The following is an 11345-nucleotide window of genomic DNA, read 5'->3' as shown; positions in this document are numbered from 1 at the left end:
TATTTAATAATAAAGGAAAAAAAAAAAAAAAATACTCTAACCGTTGTGCTATCGCTGCTTCGTGCATCGGTACGCACTACGCGACCTTTGCCCACCTGATAACATGCCGCGGCCCAACAACGCTCCCACTACGCCGACAAGAAAAGATATTAATCATGAAAATAAAAATAAAAACATCAACAATATACAGGCAGCTCGCCTAATCAAAAATACTTCAAACAATTCTATGATGAACCCTACGGATGATAACTCAGATACCAATTGGACACAAAATATCAACAAAAGAAACCACTCAGATTCATCCGAACCGAAATCCCCCGATCCTACTCCAAATAATAAAAATCATAAAAAATTATTTATAACGGCAAATCGATATGAAGTGCTTACGCCAACTGAACCCGCTAATCCGATCATACCAGTCTCTGTCGAAGCACCTTGCTCTTCTCCAGAATCAAATACCTTCAACCAAATTAAACCACCGTCGCCGATTTTTGTAAAAGGCATAATTAACTTTTCAGAACTGTGCGAAGCGTTAATCGAGATCATCGAAGTTGACAATTTTTATTGCATATCCTCCTCAGATCGTTTAAAAATTCAAACAGCCAACCCCGAAGCATATAGATCTCTGGTACATTTCTTAAAAGAAAAGAATGCCCAATTTCATACCTACCAGCTAAAAGAGGATAAAACTACTCGAGTCGTCATCCGCAATATACACCCTTCTACATCCACTGAACTAATTAAATCTGAGCTTGAACATCGCCTTTTTGAGGTCAGGCAGATCACTAACGTACTTCACAAAACCACTAAACGTCCACTCCCCCTCTTCTTCGTCGATCTGGAACCCACTGAACAGTCGAACGATATATTTCAACTCTCCAGCATTCTGCATACAAAAATAAAAGTCGAAGAACTACACAAACCTAAGGTAATTAGCCAATGCCTCAATTGCCAAGAATATGGCCACACGAGAGCGTACTGTGGATATTCAGCACGCTGTGTTCGTTGCAGCTCTAACCATCCATCTTCCGAATGCATCAAATCACGCGACACTCCTGCCAAATGTGTATTATGCTCCGGCGATCACCCAGCCAATTACCGAGGTTGCAGTGTCTATAAGGAACTACAACGTCGTAAAACACCCGCCGCAAAAAGTAACTTTTTACATGATAATATTAAGCTTAACGTAAACAATTTTAATGTAAAAGCGAACCACCCATTACCAAACTTGTCAGAAAAAACATAACAGACCCCCCTACAACATATGCTAAGGCCACTTCTAGCCATCCATCACAATCGTCTCCTTCTGCTCCCTCTACAGATCTAACAACAACCATATCCTCTTTTGTAGACGAACTCAAGTCACTCATCAATCCACTAATCGCTCTTCTAACCCAAGTAATTACTTCACTTCTTAACAAAAAAAATGGATAACTCATTCATTAGCAGCTCATTATCAATCATATTATTCAATGCCAACGGTCTAAAAAATCACGTCAATCAATTGCAAAGTGTGTTATTTGATAAACGCATTGACATCGCCTTAATTTCCGAAACTCACTTTACCAAGTTTTCTTACATATCTATTCCTGGTTACAGTTTACTCAAATCCAACCATCCAGATGGCACCGCACATGGTGGAGCAGCCATACTCATAAAATCAAATCTTAAATTTCACCCTCTCATCAATTACTCTCAAAATCATATCCAATCGTGTGCTATCTCCATTAAAATAAATAAAATCCCAGTTATCATCGCCGCAATCTATAGTCCTCCTAGGCACAATTTAACTATTAACAACCTCGCTGAATTTTTTAACTCAACGGTCAATAATTTCATTATTGGTGGTGATTATAATGCAAAGCGCCAAAGCTGGGGCTGCCGAGTCACCAACCCTAGAGGTAACCTACTTTACAATTTCACCAATTTAAAAAAATACAAAATACTTGGGCCACCTGGGCCAACGTACTGGCCAACATCTATAAGGAAAAAACCTGACATTCTCGACATCTTTGTCACAAAAATTCCTAGCAACTTATACTGTTCTATCAACAACACTCTGGATCTAAACTCTGACCACTCATCCGTTATTCTCAATATAGATGCCACTCCACAAACACGAACTGACAGACCTAAGCTTTTTACGGCATCAACTAATCGCCTCAAATTTCATAATATTATAGCCGAAAAAATTAGCCTAAAAATAAGTCTGAAATCTGATCATGAAATTGACGACGCAATCAACAACTTAACAACGCTCATCCAATCAGCAGCTTCTATATCAAACACCTCTAACACCACCAAAAACGCGTTACATAATTACCCTTTTCTCTCTGAACAGGTACGCTCACTAATAGTTGAAAAACGTAGAGCAAGGACTCGTTATCAAATCTCACGACTACCCACGCATAAAAGAACCTATAATAAATTAGCAAATGCACTAAAAAAATGCTTGGCTAAAAACAAATCCGACATGTACGAACAAAAACTGACCACACTCTCCTCTACAGATGGAAGCTTATGGAGAGAAACCTTTTCTTCTGTATAAACCTCCCTCAATCCCTCTAAAGAAACCCGATACTTCATTTGCCTTCTCTGACATTGATAAGGCTGAAGTCTTTAAAGATCATCTTCATAACACGTTTCAACCGCATCATGATATACTTTCACCCAATCATATAGTTGAGGTAAACACCTATTTAGGCCTTCCATCTCCAATCAGTCGGCCTGAAAAACACTTTACCCCAAATGAAGTTAAACAAACCATCCAAAAATACTCACTTAAAAAATCACCCGGCTTCGATCTGATAACAGCTGAAGTAGCTAGGTGCCTCCCCAAAAAAGCTATAGTTCTCATAACATATCTATTTAATGCTATACTCAGACTGTCATATTTTCCGATTTTATGGAAGTTCTCAAAAATTATTCTTTTCCCTAAGTCCGACAAGCCACTTGATACTCCATCATCTTACAGACCAATAAGCCTCTTGCCCTTCCTATCAAAAATTTTAGAAAGGCTTATTTTAAAACGCTTATTACCGCATATTATTAGTAACAACATACTGCCAAACACGCAATTTGGGTTCCGCAACGCACATAGTACGATACATCAAGTTCATCGTGTTGTCGATGTTATTTCTGCGTCCCTGGAAAAAAAACTTTATTGCTCTTGTGTTTTTCTTGACGTTGCCCAAGCCTTCGACCGGTTTTGGCTCGAAGGCTTGCAATTCAAACTCATAAAATTTCTCCCCCCGTCATTATTTCTACTAATTAAATCCTACCTAACTGATAGACACTTTCAAGTCCAATATAACTCGTCGACGTCCGGAATCGCACCAATTAAAGCTGGTGTACCACAAGGTGGAATACTCTCCCCCTTTCTTTTTAACATTTACGTAGCCGACCAACCCACCATGCGACAAACTATCGTAGCTGATTACGCCGACGATAAAGTCATTTTATCTATCAATGAAGATCCTGTAATTGCATCATTAAACTTACAAATGCATCTCAATCACTTGTCTGAGTGGTATTAAAAATGGCGTGTCCAAATTAACCAGAATAAATCGGTACACACAACGTTCACGCTCAAACAAGGAATATGCCCAAACATTACCCTTAACAACATACCAATTCCCACATCCGACACGGTCAGATACTTAGGGCTAATACTTGACAAAAGACTGACGTGGAAAAACCACCTTCAATCCAAAAGATTATCCTTAAACAATCGCATGCGTATTCTCAGACCCCTGTTAATTAGAAATAAGCATTCCCCCCTTAACATCAAACTTCTAATCTACAAATCTCTTCTCAAGCCAATGTGGACTTATGGACTACAACTATGGGGTGCGGCAAAAAAATCAAATATTAACAGAATCTAAACATTCCAAAACATTTCGCTCCGACGTTTATCCAATGCTGCCCCCTATATCTCTAATCTAGCCCTTCATAACGATCTCTGTATGAGAACAATAGAAGTGGAAGCACGCATTTTCTATACACGTTTCCATAAACGACTTCAAACCCATATAAATCCTCTTATAAAAGACCTTTCTATCCTCACACTCCCAGGAAACCCTAACCGTAGGTTAAAAAGGAAGTGGTGCCGTGACCTCTTACAAAACTTTAATGTCTAACTCTCTAAATAATAATAACTAAACATTTAAAAAAAAAATTATCATTAGCCAAGAACCACTAAAGGGTGATTGCTTATTCAAAACAATCATGTTCTATTACTCTTATCATATAAACTTATTGTGCTTTAAATAGTATAGATTGTTTATGCCAAATAAAAAAAAAAAATTATGGATTAACAACTGATTAAAAAAAGTTAGACTGTTAAGTCTTGTAATATCATATCTGATAGTGAGTTATAATGATACTGTAATAATTCATACATAAAAGAAATATCGTTAGATTCCATATTACTATAACTTAAGTCATAATTCTGAATGTATTGGTTTGTAAATTCATTCCGTCGACAAGAAAAGGGTAACAAGTTAACATCTGCTGTAATTAATGAATATGCTGTGTCAAAGGTCTTCTGGTAAGATTGCAATTTTTTTTGTTTTTCAATAATATATAATTCAATACACTTGAATTTGTTTCAACCTCTGCAGATCGACAAGGGTGAAAGTTATATAATTTTCATTAGAATGTAATATAATTGAAGACTGTTTCACATTAACAGAATAACTTAAGTCATCAGTTATTTTTACACGCTTACATCGAGTTTGTAGATTATCAATAATTGATGTATAATTATTATCACACATTAATGAAAGCCATTGGTCTAGATCAAGGCTTAAACTCTTTTTCGTTATTTTGCATTCTAGTATTATAATAATTGAAATCTGCTTATTAATTAAAAATCCAACTGTAATACTTTTCTTGTTGTAAGCACGGATGTCAAAAGTAGACTTACAGACTATTATCGGTGAACTCATAATGAAATTATTTTGAGAAGTTTCTTTTAATAGTAAAAATATTATTTTATTTAAATTTTTTCACGTTTAACACAAATATAAAGTGAAATATAACTGTTAGAGTCATACATCGAACTGAGAGTTGTTTTCCTCTGTAAACATATTATATACTAAACTCTATTAGATAAAATAAAAAAAAAATTAAAATAAAAAAAAAATGTGAACGTACAGCTTAGTGGATTAGTGCATACAAGGAGGGAGAATTACATATACTTACTAACCTGAAAACATTTTAATTACATTATACGCACTAAACCACTAAACCATACGTCCACGAGATGTTAAATTGAAAACTAACACATATAAGTTGATTTTTAAAATTCAATATTTATTATTTATAACATCATATATTAAAAATAGTATATAAAATACATGATTTAACAAATGGTATCATATGAATCGGTTTCACAATTACCAAAAACTTCGATTTTACAATATTTACCTAACACTTTTTGTACATACTGATTTCCCTTCATTAATAATACAAATAAACGTTCAGGTAAGAAACGTGTGTGTTCAAGAAATATGTAGTCTCCAAGTTCGAAGTTGTGCAAAATTATAGAACACCAATGACATTGAACCGCGTCGTCGACATTTATATACTCAAATCCGGCCTCGGCTAATTTATATTTGTTCTGAGTAATATTTGATGGAAATGTTTTAAACGTTTTCAATCTTGAAGAAAAAATAGAAAATTCTGGATATGCTGGTGATGAATTGAACCGTATTTGACCAACCAAAGAGTGGATATCGTTTGAACATTTTTGAAAGTTTTTTTTTTTTTGAAAAATGTAATAATAACTTGAAAACAATTTAATGATATGATGAGAAAATTGAAAAGAATTAAACACAACTTCGTTAAACAGCTAATCACTAATAACTAAACATCATAAAAATAAATAAATAATTGACTTTAACATTAATTATTGATAATTTATTTATCAAATGTTGATAAAAAAAAATATAGTGTTACCAACTTTGTGTTTTCTTTTTTCTTTAAACTACACTTTTTGAGATTTTGTGTTACACGGTGAACGTATGTAGAAATGCCCCCCTTGAATTGATGAAATCTCCCTGTAAAAAAAGTGCTCAGAACATACATTAGGGTTTTTGAGATTTTCGTTACACGGTGGACGTATGTAGAAATGCCCGCTTGAACTGATGAAATCTCCCTCTAAAAAAGGTGCTCAGAACATACAAATATATAGTGGTATTACTCATTAAATTTTTAAAAAATTAAACATTTTTAATAAGAAATTATTTTGATATTCAGCATTTTTAAAAGGTAAGCAAAATCGTTTTGCCCCCTTAGGTTCTGATTCATCGTCGGATTCAACGTCGTCTTCTTGTGGCTTTATTTTCATTCGAGAATTAAATATATCAAATAAATTATCAACTTCATCTATTTCGTTTAAGGGGGGTTATACAAATCTTAGTGAGTGGAAATATGCAGGGACCTTTTTGAATAATTATATAATATACCATTATTCTATTTTACTTCTAATTAATCACAAATTATTACACACATACAATTATTTGATTAAAATATTTTAATATTACTATTACAATTTAAACTTCAAATAGAGAATATGTGTAAATATTTTTTCTTTTTTTTCTTGTGCCTAAATCTAAAAATTGTAAGGCGTTAACTTTTAATATGGTAATTAAGATCAATATATTAATACAAATAATACAGTATTAGTTGATAGTTAAGACTTGTAGTTACACAATGACACTCAATTAAAATAATGCAAATGAACCAACAGTTCTGTTGAGCATGGAAAACAAAAGAATTTTCGATCCATTTTATTTGGTATAATATGTTCAATCAGTGTCTTATGATGTGGTACAACTGCACTACTGTAATACACTTATAAAAGCTGTGTAATATATAAAAGCTAGTGCTCACCCGGCCCCTCCAGTAAACACGCCTTTGTTTAAAAGTATATGACAAGCGTTCAAAATCAATAACAATAAGATTTACTTACATAAATATTGTTATATTACAAAAATGTAAATAATAGTTATATATAATGACATAATGTATATAAATAATTTAAGTAATTACAGTCTTTAAAATGTCGTTAAGGCCTGATATTATTCTGGACTTAAGAGGACGCCACACCCGCATGTGTCTCCGTGAACAAAATGTAGAATATACCGATGCAAATATGTTTTTATTTTCACTTGTTCCTTTGCGATTAACTTTTGGTATGACTGATGACACAAATGATATTTTATGAACAAATTTAACACCATCTTTCACACGTTACTGTAGACCCATCAAATTTTTGTATAAAAAAGAAACAAAATATAATACTTGGAAAGAAGTCGAGGCAATTGAAAATGAAATAAAAGCATTAGTCCCAATTGAAATTGTTTTAAATAATATTTCTGTTCCTGTTCACTGTAAATTAGTTATGACAATGGTAGATGGAAAAGTTATAAATAATTTAACTGATACGTCAAGTCAAAGATGTTTTATTTGTAACTGTGGACCCAAAAATATGAACGATTTAAAAAATATACAAAAATTTAAAATTAATGAAGATAATTTGAAATACGGGCTTTCTACATTGCATGCGTGGATCAATTTTTTGAAATGCATTTTAAATATTTCATATAAATTAAATATTCGCGAATCAACCAGTCGCATGTCTAAAGAAGAGAAAGGGAAAGTTTTACAACAAAAAAAAAATATTCAACAAACATTTTGGAATGATATGGGGATAAAAGTTGATAAAATAGTACAAGGTCAAGGTACATCTAATACTGGCAATGTGGCAAGGAGATTTTTTAAAAATGCAGAAATGTCGGCAAAAATAACAGGTGTTGATTTAAATTTGATTAAAAAATTAGATGATATATTAATTGCAATATCTAGTGGATATGAAATTAATTTTGAGTCATTCGATGAATATTGTAAAGAAACAGCCGAATTATACATTGAGTTGTATAATTGGTATCGCATGCCTCCCAGTATGCATAAAATTTTGTTACATGGTTCTATTGTTATAAAAAATGCACTTGTACCAATAGGATTATTATCTGAAGAAGCGCAAGAAGCATGTAATAAAAATTATAAACATTTTAGGGAAAATCATACGCGCAAAATATCAAGAATAAGTACCAACTACCAATACTGATTTAATGCATGCTCTATTAATAAGTTCTGACCCAGTGATATCTTCTAAGCGAAAAATTTTCAAAACACCATTTACAGAATTACCATCCTCAGTAAAACAATTAATAATTATAGATAATGATGAAGATTCAGACATATGTTCTGATTCAGAATAACATTTTTTATTAAATAAATATTGTATCTATTTACCTATCGTGTTTTCACACAACTAATAGAACTCAGCTATTTTATTAATTTTCTTTGGTAAATATAAACCTATAAATTATAACATATTTAAAACTATAATTAAATAAATATAATTTGATTTTATTATGAAATATATTTTTGTCGCGGTAAAACCTCAATTCCTCCCACTGTGCGACGTCAAAAAATGTTTGTTGTACTATATCAATTTCTTCAGAAGTTGATGGAAAATTAATAAATTTGGGTCTCAGTAAAGCTATTTCATGGGAAACAAGTCGTATAATTTGACTGGCAGTAGACTTAAGAACTCCTACAAAGTCACCGCACATAGCTAGGAATGATCCGGTAGCATAATACCTTTGAAACCTTAAAACCTTTGAATAATATCGAATATCTAAAATCGGTTTTCGATAAATCTTTATTTTACGCAATTTTGTAAAAATTTAAATTTCAGACGTTCATAAAAATTTTTTCTTAAATTACGCTTGAGTTTTTTTTACAATTACTTGAAGAAAAACTTATTAAAAACCTTGTGTTGAAATTTTAATCCTTAGGTATAAATAGAAAAATTTTTATGAATTTTTAACTAACAAATTACATGCATATTTTCACGATTTTGTCATATTTCGTAATAATTTGAACTTTAAGCGCCTATAAAAAAAAATTGTGACTTACGATTTTTGATTTTGTATTTCTGATAAGAACAACTTATAAGTAACATTGTATTAAATTTTCAACATTTTTTGGGTGGCCAATTTTTTTAAATGGATATTTCAAAAAAAAATACTTAGAAAAATTGAAAATTTAAATTGTCTAGAAATAGCTCAAAAAAAGTCAAAATACTTTGAAAATTTAACCATGTGTAGACAACGCTAATATAAACATTTGGTGAAAACTGTGGTGAAAACACACATGAGTGTTTACAGTTTTTTTTTTTTTTTGAGTTACAGTAAAACGAAATTATCGATTTTGTCGAAAACTGGTTTTGCGTAAAAATTCCCGTTTTTCCGTTATTCTTTTAGGGCCGGTTTCACCATGTAGGAGTTAAAGCACAGATTAATTAACTCCGAGTTACCCGGTAACCCAGAGTCACCATATTCTCGGTTTCACCACGGGTTTATGTGTGAGAGTTAGTTAACCTCAAGTTAGCTTACGATTGGCCATTAAATTGGCCTGTTCTGGTGGCCTGTTAATGATAACATTTATTTTTCACTGATAACATTGATAATAAAGGTCCTTTCACACACATCCGATCCGAATCCGATCCGGGTCCGTTCCGATTTTTAATGTTCCGAGTGTTGTATTCACATACGATTCGATCCGATCCGATTCGTTGTTTCACATCAGTTATATAATTTCAGTAGCAATCAGTACTCACTCTGAAACCGTGGAGAACAGATGTGATTGAGTTTTAAAACTTCAAGTTTCTGTTAGCACAAGTCTGTAAAGACAAGTAAAATGAGTAAATTTAGCGAAGAAGAATTAATTATGATTGCATTAATTCTTGACGAAGAGGAAGAAATAAATTCGAAAAAAAGAAAAAGGAAACGTACTTTATGGGTACATGATTTATGGAAAAAAAGAGAACAAGAAGGTGAATTTTTAAATTTATACAATGGACTCGTGGATGATGAACAAAAATTTTATGAATATTTCCGAATGACTCAGTACTCATTTCATATTCTACTTGGAAAAATAGAAACCAACATAAAAAAGCAGGAAACTCATTGGAGAAAACCTATTTCTCCTAGAGAAAGATTAGCTGTCTGCTTAAGGTAAGTGACTTACAAAATTTAATTTTACTTAACAAATTATTTATTGTTAGCTAAGTATAGAAAACTAAAATATGTATGATGTATATCTATTGTGTTATAACCCATAAATTAATCAGAGAAAAACAATTTTTTAACTTAAAAAAAGTTTTATAAACTTAAAATTAAAGGTATTACGTGAACAAATTATTAAAGAAAAAAAAATATTAATTTTCATATTGATTCTATCGTGTTATAAATCATAAAATTAATCAGAGAAAAACAATTTTTTAACTTAAAAAAAAACTTATAAACTTAAAATTATGATTCTAGTTTGAAGTTGATGTGAATGTATGTAATGGCATTTCACCTTGCATTTGGGGAGATAGCGAATTCGAATGTCCTGTGTATGGTGAGTCCACTGAAAATGATGTAGATTGCTTGTTGTACAAGTTATGTGTACTTAAGCATGGATTTCCTGCGCTTGACGAAGTTGGTGCATTGTTGTAAATAGTATCTGCAGTTTGCTTATATAAGACTTGGTTCAATTCAATTTCTTGTACAATGTTAAAAATTCTAGATTTTGCTAAATTTAAGTTATAGGGGTCTAATGTTTTTAATGTGGTACCAATGCCTGAAAGAAATGCATCTACTGGATGAACAAGATTTTCTGTTTTAGCTTCCATTTCTTTTTTTTCTAACAAGTATTTCATTATGGTTGATGATGCTGTTTCTGTTTCACCATATTTTTCTTGGTGGTTTTTAGTTCTTTTAGGTCTTTTCCAAATCGGTTCATGCTTTTCTTTATTCATTTGTATGTCTTCAATGTTCACTTGAGTACCTTGTATAGTTTCTTCGCCTTCAGAACTTGAACTAATATTACACGATACATTAGTTATAGTGTCTCTTTCTTGCAAAAACTCTTTCAAAAAATTTAATTGGTCTTCATATTTATATTTTTTAATAATTTTTGTTGCTTGACCTGAAGTTGTTTTATTCCGTTTTAATGCTTTTCTATACATGTCTCTTAAATTATTCCAACGGTTTTTGCATGTTGCCACTAAAATTAAAAAAAATCAGAACATTTGTAATCGTGTTTAAAGAAGCAAGTGAAATACAATTTTTATTTAAACTTCAAATGTCTATAAAAAAAATTGTACTAATATATTTTTAAAACTTTTAAGTTCAGTAATAAATACTAATGAGAATTTTAAATTCTGAGCGGAGCGATGAATGTATTGATTTTACAATGGTCAAAATATACCATCTATACCTGGT

At 31.8% G+C, this 11345-nt stretch overlaps 2 pseudogenes; one reads left to right on the top strand and one right to left on the bottom strand.

Moving 5' to 3' along the window:
• Positions 1-5365: 5365 nt before the first annotated feature.
• LOC111039623 lies at positions 5366-7247 on the bottom strand (annotated as a pseudogene).
• A 245-nt stretch (positions 7248-7492) lies between these two features.
• Positions 7493-8349, top strand: LOC111039667 (annotated as a pseudogene).
• Positions 8350-11345: the final 2996 nt, after the last annotated feature.

The sequence above is a fragment of the Myzus persicae genome, unplaced genomic scaffold (assembly GCF_001856785.1).
Source record: "Myzus persicae strain clone G006 unplaced genomic scaffold, MPER_G0061.0, whole genome shotgun sequence".
NCBI lineage: Eukaryota > Metazoa > Arthropoda > Insecta > Hemiptera > Aphididae > Myzus > Myzus persicae.
The sequence above is the reverse complement of the archived record's forward strand: the minus strand, read 5'-3'. Positions and strand labels throughout refer to the sequence as shown.